This window comes from Erythranthe guttata, chromosome 5, assembly GCF_056151865.1.
Source record: "Erythranthe guttata isolate IM_541 chromosome 5, IM_541, whole genome shotgun sequence".
Taxonomy (NCBI): Eukaryota; Viridiplantae; Streptophyta; class Magnoliopsida; order Lamiales; family Phrymaceae; genus Erythranthe; species Erythranthe guttata.
Window position 1 is genome coordinate 13,218,984 of NC_142537.1, and position 14,754 is coordinate 13,233,737.

Here is a 14,754-nt window from a genome sequence, read left to right on the forward strand (position 1 = left end):
GAATCTAAAACAACAAACTACCTATGAATTCGCCAATTGCAAATAGCAAACTGAACAAGTAAAAAAATCAGCATCATCTAATTACAAACAATAAAATGAAAATATGATATGCAATATCTAAATGCAAATAATAAAAATAAAAATACAAAAAAAAAAAATATCATACATATCATAAAAATGCAAAAAAACAACAATAAAATTATAAAAAATATTCTATCAATGCAACAATTGCAATTTGCAGTTCGCAACAAAATCTACTGTCATCGGTTGCGATTTGCAGTTTATGTTTAATGCTGCAATTTGATTTTGCTGTTTATTGAATCAAACTCAATTACAAATACAAACATACATTATAAACTCACTGCATATAAATAAAAAAACGAGAAAAAAAACTCACTTTGTGCAAGCAACGAGCGATTTATGTTTGTTGTCCGCTTTTAACTCTTTCACCTAAAAATCATCTAATAATGTAAAGCTCCCATTTTTTTTTTTTTACTTCCCTACAACATAATCCAATTCGAATTCCAAAGAGAAAAAAAATCAAAAAGGTGTTGATCAAAAAGAAAAAAAAATCAGAAGAAAAAAGCGAGAGACGCGAGATGGAGAGGACGAGAAAGTTGAGAGATTATATATGAAGAAATATACGTAAGACTGGAGAGAGAGGGAGTGATATATGAGATTTGTTTTCTTATTAATTGAGGGTTTTTATGTCCATATACTAATTGTTTTATTTTATTTATATTATTTTTTTGTGACAAATGATCTAAGCCTATATTCATCTAACACTAGGATCTCTACATATATAAGTACATAATAAGGGGTGTTTAGCTAATTTCCCCTTTCTTTGTTCAAAATTGCACAACTATTTATTATATTGGAGATTCGTGTCCTCCTAGATTTCCGGTGTTTGTAATAAGATATTTCTCACTAGAAGGGCAATCTGGCTTTTGTATACCCAATTGTCACCCTTTAATAAATATGGGTTTTTGTGCATAGGTTCTTAATCAAACATCTTTATTATTCTAGGTTTAGGGGTTATATCTCTTTCACCAATAAGCCCATCGCTTTAATATTTATTATAAATAAAGGAAACATTCATGTATATGACAATATTACCCCCAACCCTTTATACCCAATTCTTAATTGTAACCACAATTTAATCATTTTAGTCCACAAAAATCCAATTTTGACCACAAAAATTCAATTTTGACTTTTTTTTTCATTGGTTACGCCGGTTTCCGGCGTTGATTTTTTTTTTCTTCTGGTATGTTTTTATCCGCCGCCGGTCTCCGGCGTTGACTTTTTTTTTTTCTTCTGGTATGTTTTTATCCGCCGCCAGTCTCCGGCGTTGACATTTTCTTAGGTTTTTTTTTTTTTTTTTTTTTTTTTTTTTTTTTTTTTTTTTTTTTACGTCCGCCGCTAAACGTTGACTGTAATTGTGATGTCACTGACAGTAAATAAACGTAATTATACTGTCAATGACAGTACATTAACGTATATTGTACTGCCATTGACAATGCATTTATGTAATTGTTCTGCCGTTGACAGTAAATTAACGTATTATTATTATTATTATTATTATTATTATTATTATTATTATTATTATTATTATTATTATTATTATTATTATTATTATTATTATTATTATTATTATTATTATTATTATTATTATTATTATTATTATTATTATTATTATTATTATTATTATTATTATTATTATTATTATTATTATTATTATTATTATTATTATTATTATTAATATTATTATTATTATTATTATTATTATTATTATTATTATTATTATTATTATTATTATTATTATTATTATTATTATTATTATTATTATTATTATTATTATTATTATTATTATTATTATTATTATTATTATTATTATTATTATTATTATTATTATTATTATTATTATTATTATTATTATTATTATTATTATTATTTGTTATTTTATTTTTAATTTTGTTTGATTTGTTGACAAGTCAACGTAATTATATTACTGTCTTTGACAGTAAAATAACTGTAAACACAATAATATTACTGTCAACCACATTAATATTATTTTTTTTTTGGGTTTTTTGTTTTGTTTGAGTTATTCACGGAGTAATGTAATAATATTATTGTCTATTATTGTAATATTACTGTAAACACAATAATATTACTGTGGTTGACTGTAATATTACTGTTGTTATAGTAATATTGCTGTCAACCACAACAATATTATTATTTTGTTTGGGTTTTTTTTTGTTTGTTTGAGTTATTCACGGAGTAACGTGATAATATTACTGTCTATTATTGTAATACTATTGTGGTTGACGGTAATATTACTGTTGTTATAGTAATATTACTGGTAATATTAATTCTTTTGACTTTTTATTATGTTTACATTTGTTGAACGGTCAACATAGTAATATTACTATATTACACAATAATAATGAGTTTTGTTATGTTAATATTATTGTGCTAGAGATTATTATAGCAATATTACTATTTTAAAGTGTAGTATAGTTAATTTTACTGTGTTTAACAGTAATATAGTTAATATTACTGTCAATCACATCAATATTGCTGTTTAAACGAAAAAAAAGATGTTACAGAAAGAAATAAAGAAAAAATAAAAATAAAAAAATTCGAAAAAGTCAACGCCGGAAACTGGTGGTGGAAAAATCAGGAGGAAAGAAAGAAAAAGTCAACGCCGGAGATCGACGGTCAACGGGGGTGGACGAATTTGTCCACAAAATGTTTTTTAGGTCAAAATTGAATAATTTGTGAAATTTGAGGTCAAATTGAGATTAAATTAAATTAAGGATGAAATTGGAGCATATTAAAGTATGAGGGACTATTTTAGTAATTTACAAAAATCTGAACCATGTGTGGACTTTTTTGTAAATGAGTTTATTGTCTGGATCTCTTTATTGATAAGTACCCATTGATAAGCTTGTTTGTAAAGACCCCTAATAAATATTGTCGCTTTAGTCTTTGGAATTTTTCTTGCCTTGATTTGTTGTGACAATAACATTGGGAGCATATAAATTTGTATATGTTTTAAAAAATTTAAAATAGGTATGAATTACAATTTAATATGACCATATGTCGCTATAATTTTGAAATCATGCATTATAATTATTTATCTCGGCCATGGGGTGGGTCGGACCCGCCGGGTCAGGGTCCGACTTTTAGGGGACCTGAAACCGATCCATGGGGAGGCGGGTCCGGGTTCGGGGCGGATCCGGGTCCAAATCAGTTTTCCAAATTTCTTTTTTTGTTTTTTTTCAAATAATTACAAGAATGAAATAAAAACTTAAATTGAAACTTGAAAAATGAAATGATTAAGACCTTGAGATATAAACTAAATAAAATGAAAGTTGTGAAGATTGGATTAGGGGTATTTATAAGTGAAAATAATAATTGAGAAATTTTTCAAAATTTCAAAATTCAAAAAAAATCAAAATATGCATTTCTTATTACTGGAGATTTTTAATATTAACAATAGTGAACATGTCAATTAATAATTTATTAAACATTAGTTATACAATTGTTATAATCATTTTACAGTGTTTGTTATATTTATATATTTATAGTTAGGAGTACTAGAATAATAAGTTACTTTGCCCGAGTGCTTAATACTATTAAACCACTCGGGCCATCCGGGTTCGAACCCCAAACTTAGAATGTTTTGTGTTATTTCACTTAAAATCCAGATGTATCCAACGGATACTTGGGTCGAATCCTCGGGTCCGGGTCTTTGTCGGGTCCGAGTCAATGGTCAACGGGGCGGGGCGGTCTCTGAGCCGCGTCCGGGTCAAACCCGGTCCGTGGTCGTGTCTATTATTGCCTATATGGCTAATCCAAAATAAAGGAATGGAATGAGCCTGGAAATCTAAAATAATTGAAAAAGTATAATGTTATTGAAAGAATAAACAATGGGATTTGATTTACACTAATTATGATTAATTGATTTACACAAAATTATGAAGGATAACTAATTAATACAATATATTTTTCAATACTTCACAAAGTGGTCCTTTACTGAGGCCAGTTGCAAATGTGAGGGCACAAAAGAAAGATTAATTATTCCAGCTTGCACTTTTTTAGGTACTAGGCAGGTGCACGTGCATTGCACGTGTCTAATTATTTATTCTTTTTATGTAAGTTTGATATATCTATTTTAATGTAATATTACAAATGTAAAATATTTAAATATTTTAAGTAAATGGTATAAACAGAAGGAGGTTTAAGTTTAAAGGTTCCAGTTGTCCTACAAAATAAGTTTTACATGTAAAATTTCTTGAAGAAGAAGGCCATGTGACTAATATACTTTACTAATAGTAATGACTAATGACTCATTGTTAGTACCTATAACAAAAAAAAAAATTACACCATTAATTTGAAGTTCAATAAAATCCAATAATAATTTTCATGTGAGAAAAACGGCCATAGAATGTGTTCTCCAACTTTTCTATCAGTTATTTTTCTTATTTATTATTATCTATAAAATCTTAGGAAGGTTTCCTCAAAAAATGTCCCTATGAATATATATATTTTGAACAACTATTCCAGCAGTCGCCCGAGATACATAATTGTTTGTGCTATCAAATTATGAATTAATTGTAGTCATTGTTCGAGATTAGAACTGTCATCACATATATGTATTTGTTTAAGCAATGCATCAGTAATATATATAGAATTCAAGCATAGTTATTAAGACAAAGATCAACTAACATGAATTAAAATAATATAGCATATTTGAATTCCCTCATTAAAGCCACCGCATGAACACGAGAAGGACATAAAAAATTGAATGTATTTTTATCTGTACACAGATAAAATAGACTTAATTTTTAATTCTAATCAAACCAATAATGTCAAAGTATTTAACAATAATCAGCGGCCACGAAAAATGTTTTCGTTTTCAATTTAAGCCGGAATAAACCCTGATGATGACAGGAGTTTACGAATAATTTCAGGTGGACTAAATGGCTATTCGTCGATCATCCTAGCGAACATAAACTAAGCTCACCAATTCCCACTTTTTTAACACTACAGAAGGCTGAAAATTGATCGAACATAACATTTAATTTTCAAACAATTTCCTCTTTTGAGTTTTTTTGGTTTTGGTTTATGATGATTGCTATTAGAGATTATTTGACAAAATCCCGTCATATGCATGGTACAATTAAGATGGTTCCATATATTTTTTTTTCTCTTTAAGAAACATCCAAAATAATTTTAATCACCATAAATAATAAAAATTTATTATTTTAATATAATTATAACCTTCACCCTATATTCTATGATCTCTTATCTTTTTCGCTTTTCTCTTCACCGCCCAACTTTTCTCTCTTTTGTTCTCTCTTCTTCTTCTCCATCACTTTCGCCTCCGCCGCTGCAATTTTCTGATCGATTTGGCCGTAGAAGACGATATCCACAACTCATAGATCCCTTTCATATCTCTCTCTTCAAACCAAAAATCGTTGCGTGGGATTTCAATCCCAGCAATTTCAGTCTTCTCTCAACGAAGGTAACAATTATTAAATTATTTAATCAAACATTTACACAACTTAATAAGAAGGTAACAATTATTAGATTTTTTTATTAATTATTATCAATTTGTTCTTTTATTCTTTTTTATGTATTTGGTTCAATTAAGCATAGGGTTTTTGGATCTGGATTTGTTTATTTTATTTTTTAGAAGAGATATGTTGAATTTGATTGATGTTTTTTGTTTGATTGTTTAAATAATGTATACAACTATTTATTCATTATTTTTAGGATCTTAAGTTAAATTGGAAAACAAAAATAAATAAATAATGAATAACATTAATATAAATACAACACATTAATTGGCAATTTGTGGAGAAATAATGGACTTTATTGTTCATTTTTTTTTCGGAGCCTTTCAATTTTTAATTGAATAATTTATTTTCTTCAGTAATTAGGAATGTTCGTAGGAAAATTAAAATTATGTTCTTCAATTTTGAGTATAATTCTTTTTCTTCAATTCGGACATAAGGCTTGTGTATGAATACATCGACAACTTTTCTTTGAACTTGAGATTAATTTTGAAAAACTAAAACATACATCTTATATGTCTGTTATTGTTTTTCTATTGCATTGTATAGTGAACTTCGTTAATTTCATAGTGGATTTCGATAAATTTATAGTGGATTTCGATATGTATACAAAGTGGTTTTCGAGAAATTTGTGGTGAATTTCGATAAGTATATAGAGTGGGTTTCGTGTTTATATAGCTATTTATACATAGTGGTTTTCATGTTTATATAGTTGTTTATACATAGTTGTTTTCATTATTGTTCCCTCATTCATATTTCGTTTCAACAGATTGATGCAATATTAGTAGGTTACAAAGAATTTGTTTATGAAAGTTTCCTAGATTTTGTTCCTACCAACGATGGTGTGGCACCAAGGTTTGCTTTGGAATTTTTTTTTTCATTTGCTAATTAATTCTTTTCTTATTCAGATTGACTTTGTGACCCTCGTCGTCATTTGTTGGTGGTGGTGTACTGATCTTGCACTTCTTCTTGGATATAGTAGTGGTTTACGTTTCAAATAGTGGATTTTTGAATGGTGAATTTACGTTTTTTTTCTTTGTTAGTTTTGATTTGTGTTAGTAGTGGATTACGTACGTTTTTAGTGGATTTCAATAAGTTTGTTGTTGATTATTTAATATTAAAGTGGATTACGTTAATATTACAGTGAATTTTACAATAATTTTACAATGGTTTTCGATAAATTTGTAATAGTTTCCGATGAGTATATAGTGGATTTTAATTTTCATAACCTTGGTGGAAAAAAATAAATAAAAAAAAAAAAATTAAAATAAAATTGGACGTTAAAAATCATATTTTTTAAAACCCGGTGGAAAAAATAAAAAAACTAAATAAATAAAATGAAATTAAATAAAAGCGATATTTTGTTTTAACATTGAAATAAAAAAACTAAAAAAAAAAAGAATAAAAAAAAACTAAAATGACGTGATTTGTGAGGAGTTATTTTGGAGAGAGTGTGATAGGGGCATTTCGGATAATTTGAGTTAAATGGACTTATGTGAAATACCAATTATTAAAATGAATTTATAATAAATTCAAAAATGAATGAGGGGGTTTTGGCAAATTACCCCTTGTTATTATTATGTTAATGTGGTCTATTCTTACGTTATCAAAGAAAAAAAATATTATTAATGTTACTACATTTTAATATGGTCTAAATACAACGAACGTCATTATTAAAATTAATATATTTAATGAAGTTACTTAATTGACCTTGGAATGTGATTTGTAATAGTTATTTTGCAGGGGTAATTTTGTAAGAACAAAAAAGGGAAGAAACCTCCAACTTATTCACACTTTTATAAGGAGTATAGACTATATGACAATCTATTTCAACGTGTTTCGTACATCCACGAAAGATGGGATTTGCGGCAATATGCAAGGCTGCCTGATTGTCATAGAATAATGGTGAAGGAGTTGTCTGAGGAACATTCAAATCATGTAGTATATATCGTAACCAAGTTAGTTCCAAACATGTATTAGTCATAGCTCGATATTCAACCTCAGCCGAGGATCTGCAGACATTAGCTTGCTTCTTTAATTTCCATGAAATGAGAGAATTTCTGAAAAAATTGCAATAATTTGTGATTGGTCTTCTTGTGTCTCGACAACCTGCCCGATCTGAATCGCAAAATGCTTTCAAAAGCAAATCGTTATCGGAGGGAAGTAATAATCCTTGGCCAGGGGTACCTTTGATGTATTTGAGTATTCGAATGGCAGAGTTCCAATGAGGTATTCGAGGTTCTTGTATAAATTGGCTCAATGTGCTAACTGAGTAGACTATGTCAAATATTGTCACCGTTAAATAAATTTATCAGCCAACTATTCTTCTATATTTTTGCGGGTCTCTTAGTAATGCTCCATCAGTCGGAGTGAGTTTTAAATTTTGCTCCATTGGAAAATTGTCGGGGCGTCTACCTAGAAGTCCTTCAACTTGAAGAATGTCTAGTGCGTATTTTCTTTGTGACATGAAAATTCCTTTTTTCGGAGCGTGAGAATTCAATTCCCAGAAAGTATTTCAAGTTTCCAAGATCTTTGATGCGAAAACGTTTAAGAAAAAATCTTTTGAGTTGCTCAATTTCATGTATTCCTGTAATTAGAATATCATCTACATATATAAGAAGTGCTGTAAAAGAAGAACCTCGAGCCTTGGTAAATAATGAGTAGTCGGCCCTTGATTGTTGATAATCGGCCTCCGGATAGTATCTGAAATTGAGGAAAACTAGTTTCTTGATGCCTGTTTAAGCCCGTGAAGAGTCTTTTTCAGTTGCCATACAATATTCTCCCCCTGTCGACGAAGCCCTGGCGGGGGTTCCATGTAAACAACCTCATTTAAATCACCATGGAGAAATGCTTTTTGTACATTCAATTGGTGGATGTACCATTGACGAGTTGCTGCCACGGTAATGAGTTTGGCCGTTGGCGAAAAAGTTTCTTGATAGTCAACCCCCTAAACTTGATTGTATCCTTTAGCAACTAGACACGCCTTATAGCACTCAACGGTTCCATCAGCTTTGTATTTAATTTTATATACGCATTTGCAACCGATCGGTTTTTGACCAATGGGTATATGAACCAAGGTCCATGTATTGTTGAGCTCTAATGCTTCTAATTTGGTATTCATTGCTTGTCACCAATTTGGATCGAGGAATTGCATCATTCGATCATGTTCTCTTTGCTCGAGGTGCGCCTTCATCTGATTACAAGTATTGATAGGTCGATTTGTATCTAATTCATCCTAAAGACTCTTCAATTTTGATATATCTATAGTTGGAGAAGCATCGGTATTTGTCATGGTGTGTTACTGGTTGTGAAGATTTTTGCAAAAAACAAATACGAGGCACCAGGATGGTGCTCTGATACCATCTAAAATAATTGAACAAGTATAATGGTATTGAAAGAATAAATAATGGATGAAATTTTGTCTTATTATTTCATAAACATACATTCCCCATTATATACACAAACCTATAACAATATGTCAAACTAATCCAACGGGATTGAAAGGTGTGATCCCCTTTTCTCTAGGATTTGATATACACTAATTAGGATTAATTGATTTACACAAAATTAGAAAGAATAAATAATTAATACAATAAATTTTTCAATAGAAAATAAGAAAGCCTACATAAAATGCCCATGTATAAGAGCCTATAAAAAGGAGTGTCGGAATAGGCTTTTTCCGGCGTTAGCAATCCAACGATCAAGTTAGTCAGAATTGTGAGGAAATAATGTATCCGTATTTTAAATGATGTGGTAAGAGTGAGATGTACTAGGACTATCAGTTCGTCTTTCCCTTGTACCTTGAAGCTACATTTTTTATACATGTCTTGGGGACAGAGTGGTGGGGTTCCCTTCTGATATGAATCCTCTAGAACTTGTTAAGCAAGAAAGGGACGTCCAAAGAAAGGATTCAATTGACGGAAGTCAGAATATTGCCTCCGTAGCTATAGAGAGCTAGAAACAAATATTATTAAGGTTAAAGTATAGACTCCATAATTATTAGCAATCATAAACCAATACTATACCGCTAAGAACTATTCACAAGAATCCACTCATAAAACATCCGCACGAGTTGTTGAAAAACAACGAAACAAAATTTTAATGTCTCGAATTCAATGCTTAAAAATGTTCAAGTCAATGTGACTCTAAAACAACCTACTCATGAATTTCAAACAGACCTAATCTAAGAACGAAAATAACTCTTAACTTACCTATAATAAGAAAATGACCAAATAAACTATTCCTAGTCCAAATCAGACACTTAACCATAAATAATAAATTGTCTTTTTTAAAATACGAAAATAAATAATAATCTTGGGTTCCTAATCACGTTTTCTTGGCTGGATGATTAGACGTGCTCAAGTCTTTGAGCTTGGCTGCCTCGCGGCCTGCTCTGACAGTTTGCTTTAATTGAACTCGACTGAAACCGAACTATGCGTCATTAGTTGTCCCTTTCTGAGCTTCTCTTTCACTAAGTTAGGCATGGTTGCTTCAATCCACTTGGCACTAGCTCGCATAATTGGTCCTCTAGACACATGCGGCTCATTCAAATCATCAACTCCTTCATCCATCTCGGCACTAGCTCTTATCAGCTCGTCCGGAACATTAACTCCTTCATTCACGCCTGCACTACCTCGCATACCTCAATGGTTCGTAGCACCTTCTGTCTGTGGTCATATTCACACATGGGTGTGATGTGATTCCTTCAGGCTGCTTGTTTGCTGAAGGCGAGTTGTCCCGTTCCTTATGATTTGGGTCAGTTTAAATAAGGAGGGCTCGCAGATTATGTCACAGGCGGTCCATTCCGCAGTTTATGTCATTTTGCAGGTTTTCTATCTTTGTGTCACTGCCAAAATTTGGTCACATCCATCAGTATCTATACCACGTGGAAGGGGAGCTTTATGGAGTGTAGATAAGCCGTTTTGGAGCATCCATCTTTGGTTGTATTTGGGCTTCATTGTAGTATTTTATTATTTGGGTATTTGGGCAATCAAGTCCGTATCAACTACAATGTATAAACACTTCAAAAAAATTACGGAATTTCAAAGACAACTTCTAAAGAATCACAATTATACAACTTTTAAAGAATCATAATGATACAACTTTTTTTTTTCTTTTTCGAATGTCATAAAGTTAATAACTAATAATGTACGGAATTACTCCGGGCTGTATCCATTCTCGACCAGACGAACCCATGGGAGAGAAGATGCAGGCCGGAGCGTTCCCCCCCCCCCCCCCCCCCCCCCCGGAGCTCTCCAAAGAGTTCTAATAGAGATCGGACTTTAGTCTTCAATACAGTGATTTGTTCCTAGCCAAAGTCTTGTTTTTGATTCATAAAATATACTCACATTAATTGATGTCCAATGCTCTGTCTAATTTTTAATATCATCTTATTGCTGATATAGGGAGTTTGCTCAATTTTATGTGTTGTTGAAGATAGACCATCAACTTTATTTTCTAACCTATAAATGAATGGATCAGCAACTTTACACGCTTGGCTAATTTTGACGGAAAAATTAGCAGAAGCTACCCCTACCAATTGTAAGGGGATCATCTGTAAAAGCTTGTAACCACAGAGGGTCAAATGCTATTTACTCTAAAAGTTACTTATTACATAATAATAAATTAAGTAAGGGGACAACTAACAATTATACCAAATTTTTCGCACTTCAATACCACTAAGTTTAAATCCATTTTTATAGAAGTTTTTACAATTTTTTCATAGTTTAATACCACAAATAATTTTTTTATTAGCAAAGTACTAAAATACCCTTCATCAAACAAAATACAATTTATACAAACATTTTTTTTTCCTCATTTCAATACCAAGAATAAAAAAAGAAAAACAAATCATCTCTTCTTCTTCCCCAAACTCAAACTCATTAAACCCTCTCTTCTTCTTCATTTTCTTATAGATCCTACAAAAAACCTCCAAACTCAAAAAAATCAAAACCTCACAAAACTTATAAAATGGAGTCACAAGACAATAAAATGGTAGTATATATGGAAGGAGAACCCATTAGGATATGTATCAATATCTTTTTTTAGCTTCCAAGTCGATTTTGAAGTTTTTTTTTTGAAACCCGTCGACAATTTTCGACACATACATGTCGAAATTTCGAGAATTTTCGACATGTATGTATCGGAAAATCACTGCTGCAAATTGTTTTTTTTTTTTTTTGTAAATCAACAGTGTTTTTTCGACACATACCAGTCGAAATTTGGAGAAATTTCGACGGGTATGTGTCGAAATTAGTTTTTTTTTAATATATTTTTTTGACACGTTGGTGTCGAAAATTGACAAAAAAATCGACATGTATGTGTCGAAAATTGTCGGCGAGTTTCAAAAAAAAACAAAAAAAAAAATTCAAAATCGACTTCGAAGCTCAAAAAAAACATGGATACATACATTAATGTGTTCTCCTTGGTCGTAAACTATCATTTGATTGTAATTTGACTCCATTTTGCAAGTTGTGTAAGGTTTTAATTTCTTTAGTTTTGATCAACACATTCAGGTCGACATGCTTTGAACCCTCTATCGCAAATAACCCAGCTTCACAGGTACATTGGACGCCGCCGCTGGAAGGAGTTGTGAAAGTTAACTTCGACGCCGCCTTTCCACCATCTCATTCGCATTACAAGGTGGCCACGGTGGACCGAAATTCCGAGGGCACTACAATTTGGTGGAGCGTCACCTCTTTGCCCGGACGTGTTCAACTAGTTGAAGGAGAAGCCCATGCCTCTCTTACAGCAATTAAACTAAGGTGCTCGTGCAAGGGGCTGGCCGTCAGTTATTATCGAAGGGGACTGTCGTCAACTCATCATGGCACTCCAAGATAAAAACTCTTTTATGTGTTCATTTGGTGCTTATTTAGAAGACATTAGTAATCTTGCTTTATCTTTCCTATCTTGTCGTTTTTCTTTCATTCCTTGTTCCTGTAATAAGCTAGCTCATGGAATCGCATCATCTATGGAACTGGCCACTATTGAGGGTCTCTCCCTTCCTTCTCATTTGGCTAAGTTAGCCTAATAATATCTCAGTTTCTTTTTCAAAAAAAAATTCTTTAGTTTTGAGATTTTTTAGTAGGGTTTGTTTTGAGGAAGAAGAATGAGGAGGTTGAGGGATTTGTGAAGAAGGAGATGGGTTTGAGGGGTTTTATGTGTTTGGTATTGAAGAAAGAAAAATGAGATTTTTAATGTTTCTATGGTATTGATTTTCATTAAGGGTATTTATGTCATTACCTATTTATTATCCAATTTTTATTTTGTTAGTATTGAAGTGAGAAAAATTTAGTATTAGTTTTAGTCACGCCCATTAAGTAATTAATTAAACAAAAAAAGAGTTGGTGAAACCAAACTACTATTAAAAAAAAACTATTTGGTGTTGGTATTGATATTAATATTAATATTAGTATTCGTATAAGTATTAGTATTAATATTGGCATTGATATTGATATTGGTATTGGTATTGGTATTAATATTAGTATTAATATTAGTATTCGTATTAGTATTGGGATGGGTGTTGATGTTGGTGTTCGTGTTGGTGTTGGTATTGGTATTGATATTGGTATTGGTATTAGTATTGGTGTTCGTAATAGTATTGGTATTAGTACTTTTTGGTAATTATATTGGTATTAATATTGCTATTATTATTAGTATTGATTTTTGTATTAATATTAGTATTAGTATTAGCATTAGTATTAATATTAATATTAGTTTTAGGGGTGGCATGGACTATTTATTATACGTCGCAATATAGATAGTTAAGAGTATAGGTGGCATGGACTATTATACGTCACAATATGGGGAGTTAAGAGTAGAGGTGGTATAAAGATATTCATCAAGCTGGAATAGACGACTAAACTTGTAATATTGTCTACTAGGAAGTTTTTCAGGGAACATAAATTTACATCATAAAAATTTTATATTGTGATTCAGATACACATTTGTTGTTTGTACTTTTTATATGTATAATTATTTATGGGGAAAGTACAGTTTGCACCCCTGAACTATGGGGTCTGTCACAAACACCCCCCTAGACTTCAAAACGTAACAAAATGACCCTTGTAATTTTTGGTCAACGTGTAAACTACTTATACCGTGAGTTTTCTTATGCATTTACTTCTTTACCCTTCAAATATATTTGAAATGCTGGACCCAATTTTTTATTATATGCACAATTTTCTACGCATCACCCCCACCAACAAATTTCCTGGTTTTTTTCTTCCTCATTTGCCAGACTTCTCTCATCCCTCTAATACCGATCGATTAAGTTCTCGATTTTTCATACCATTCGTTCCGGCGAAAATATTTTCCGGCAGAGGTTTTTTCTCCTCTTCCTCTCCCTCTGTTGCTTCATCCCTCTCAAGCTTCTTTTTCAGTTACGGCCCTGCTCGCCGGACCTTTTTGCTTGCAACGACGAACTATTTTTTCATCCTTGGCCAGAGGAATTAAGTAGTGGGTTTGTTAAATTTTAAAGCAATTTTTGGTTGATCGCATCTGGATTAAATCTTGCTTCTTGATTGGAGTGGCCGAAATGTGTTTTGTATTTGAATGCAATGGTTGATTTATTCTGTAATTAATTTGTTTAATTTTATATTTAATTTACTTTAATTATTTATGGTCTTAAGTTTGAGCTTATGTTTTTTGAATTTGGGGAAATTTTCAATTGAGGAATAACTTATTGTTAGAAAATTTATATGCTCTCACTAAAAGAAAATATTTATTCTTCTGATTTTTTTTTGTTTATGTATTAATTAAATTAAATATGTTACTATGTTAATAAGTTAATGATATAAAATATTTTGGGATGAAATAAAATAATTATTAAAATTGGAATAACATAATTAATTTAAATTTAAATATTTTTCTTATTTACAATTTTAAGTTCGAGGTAAAAAATTATATCTTCATACATAAAATGTAAATATCTTTTTTATTCATATAGATATAGCAAAGTGAGGGGTAAAAGTGTCAAAACAATGAAATAAGAGCTGGTCAACTGTCACATCAGCACATTACAAACGGTTTAAAAACGGAGGGGTCATTTTGTTACGTTTTGTAGTATAGGGAGGTGTTTGTGACAGACCCCATAGTTCAGGGGTGCAAACTGTACTTTCCCCTTATTTTATCGTGTTAGTTTATTTGCACTTTATGCTAATTTTATTGTCAA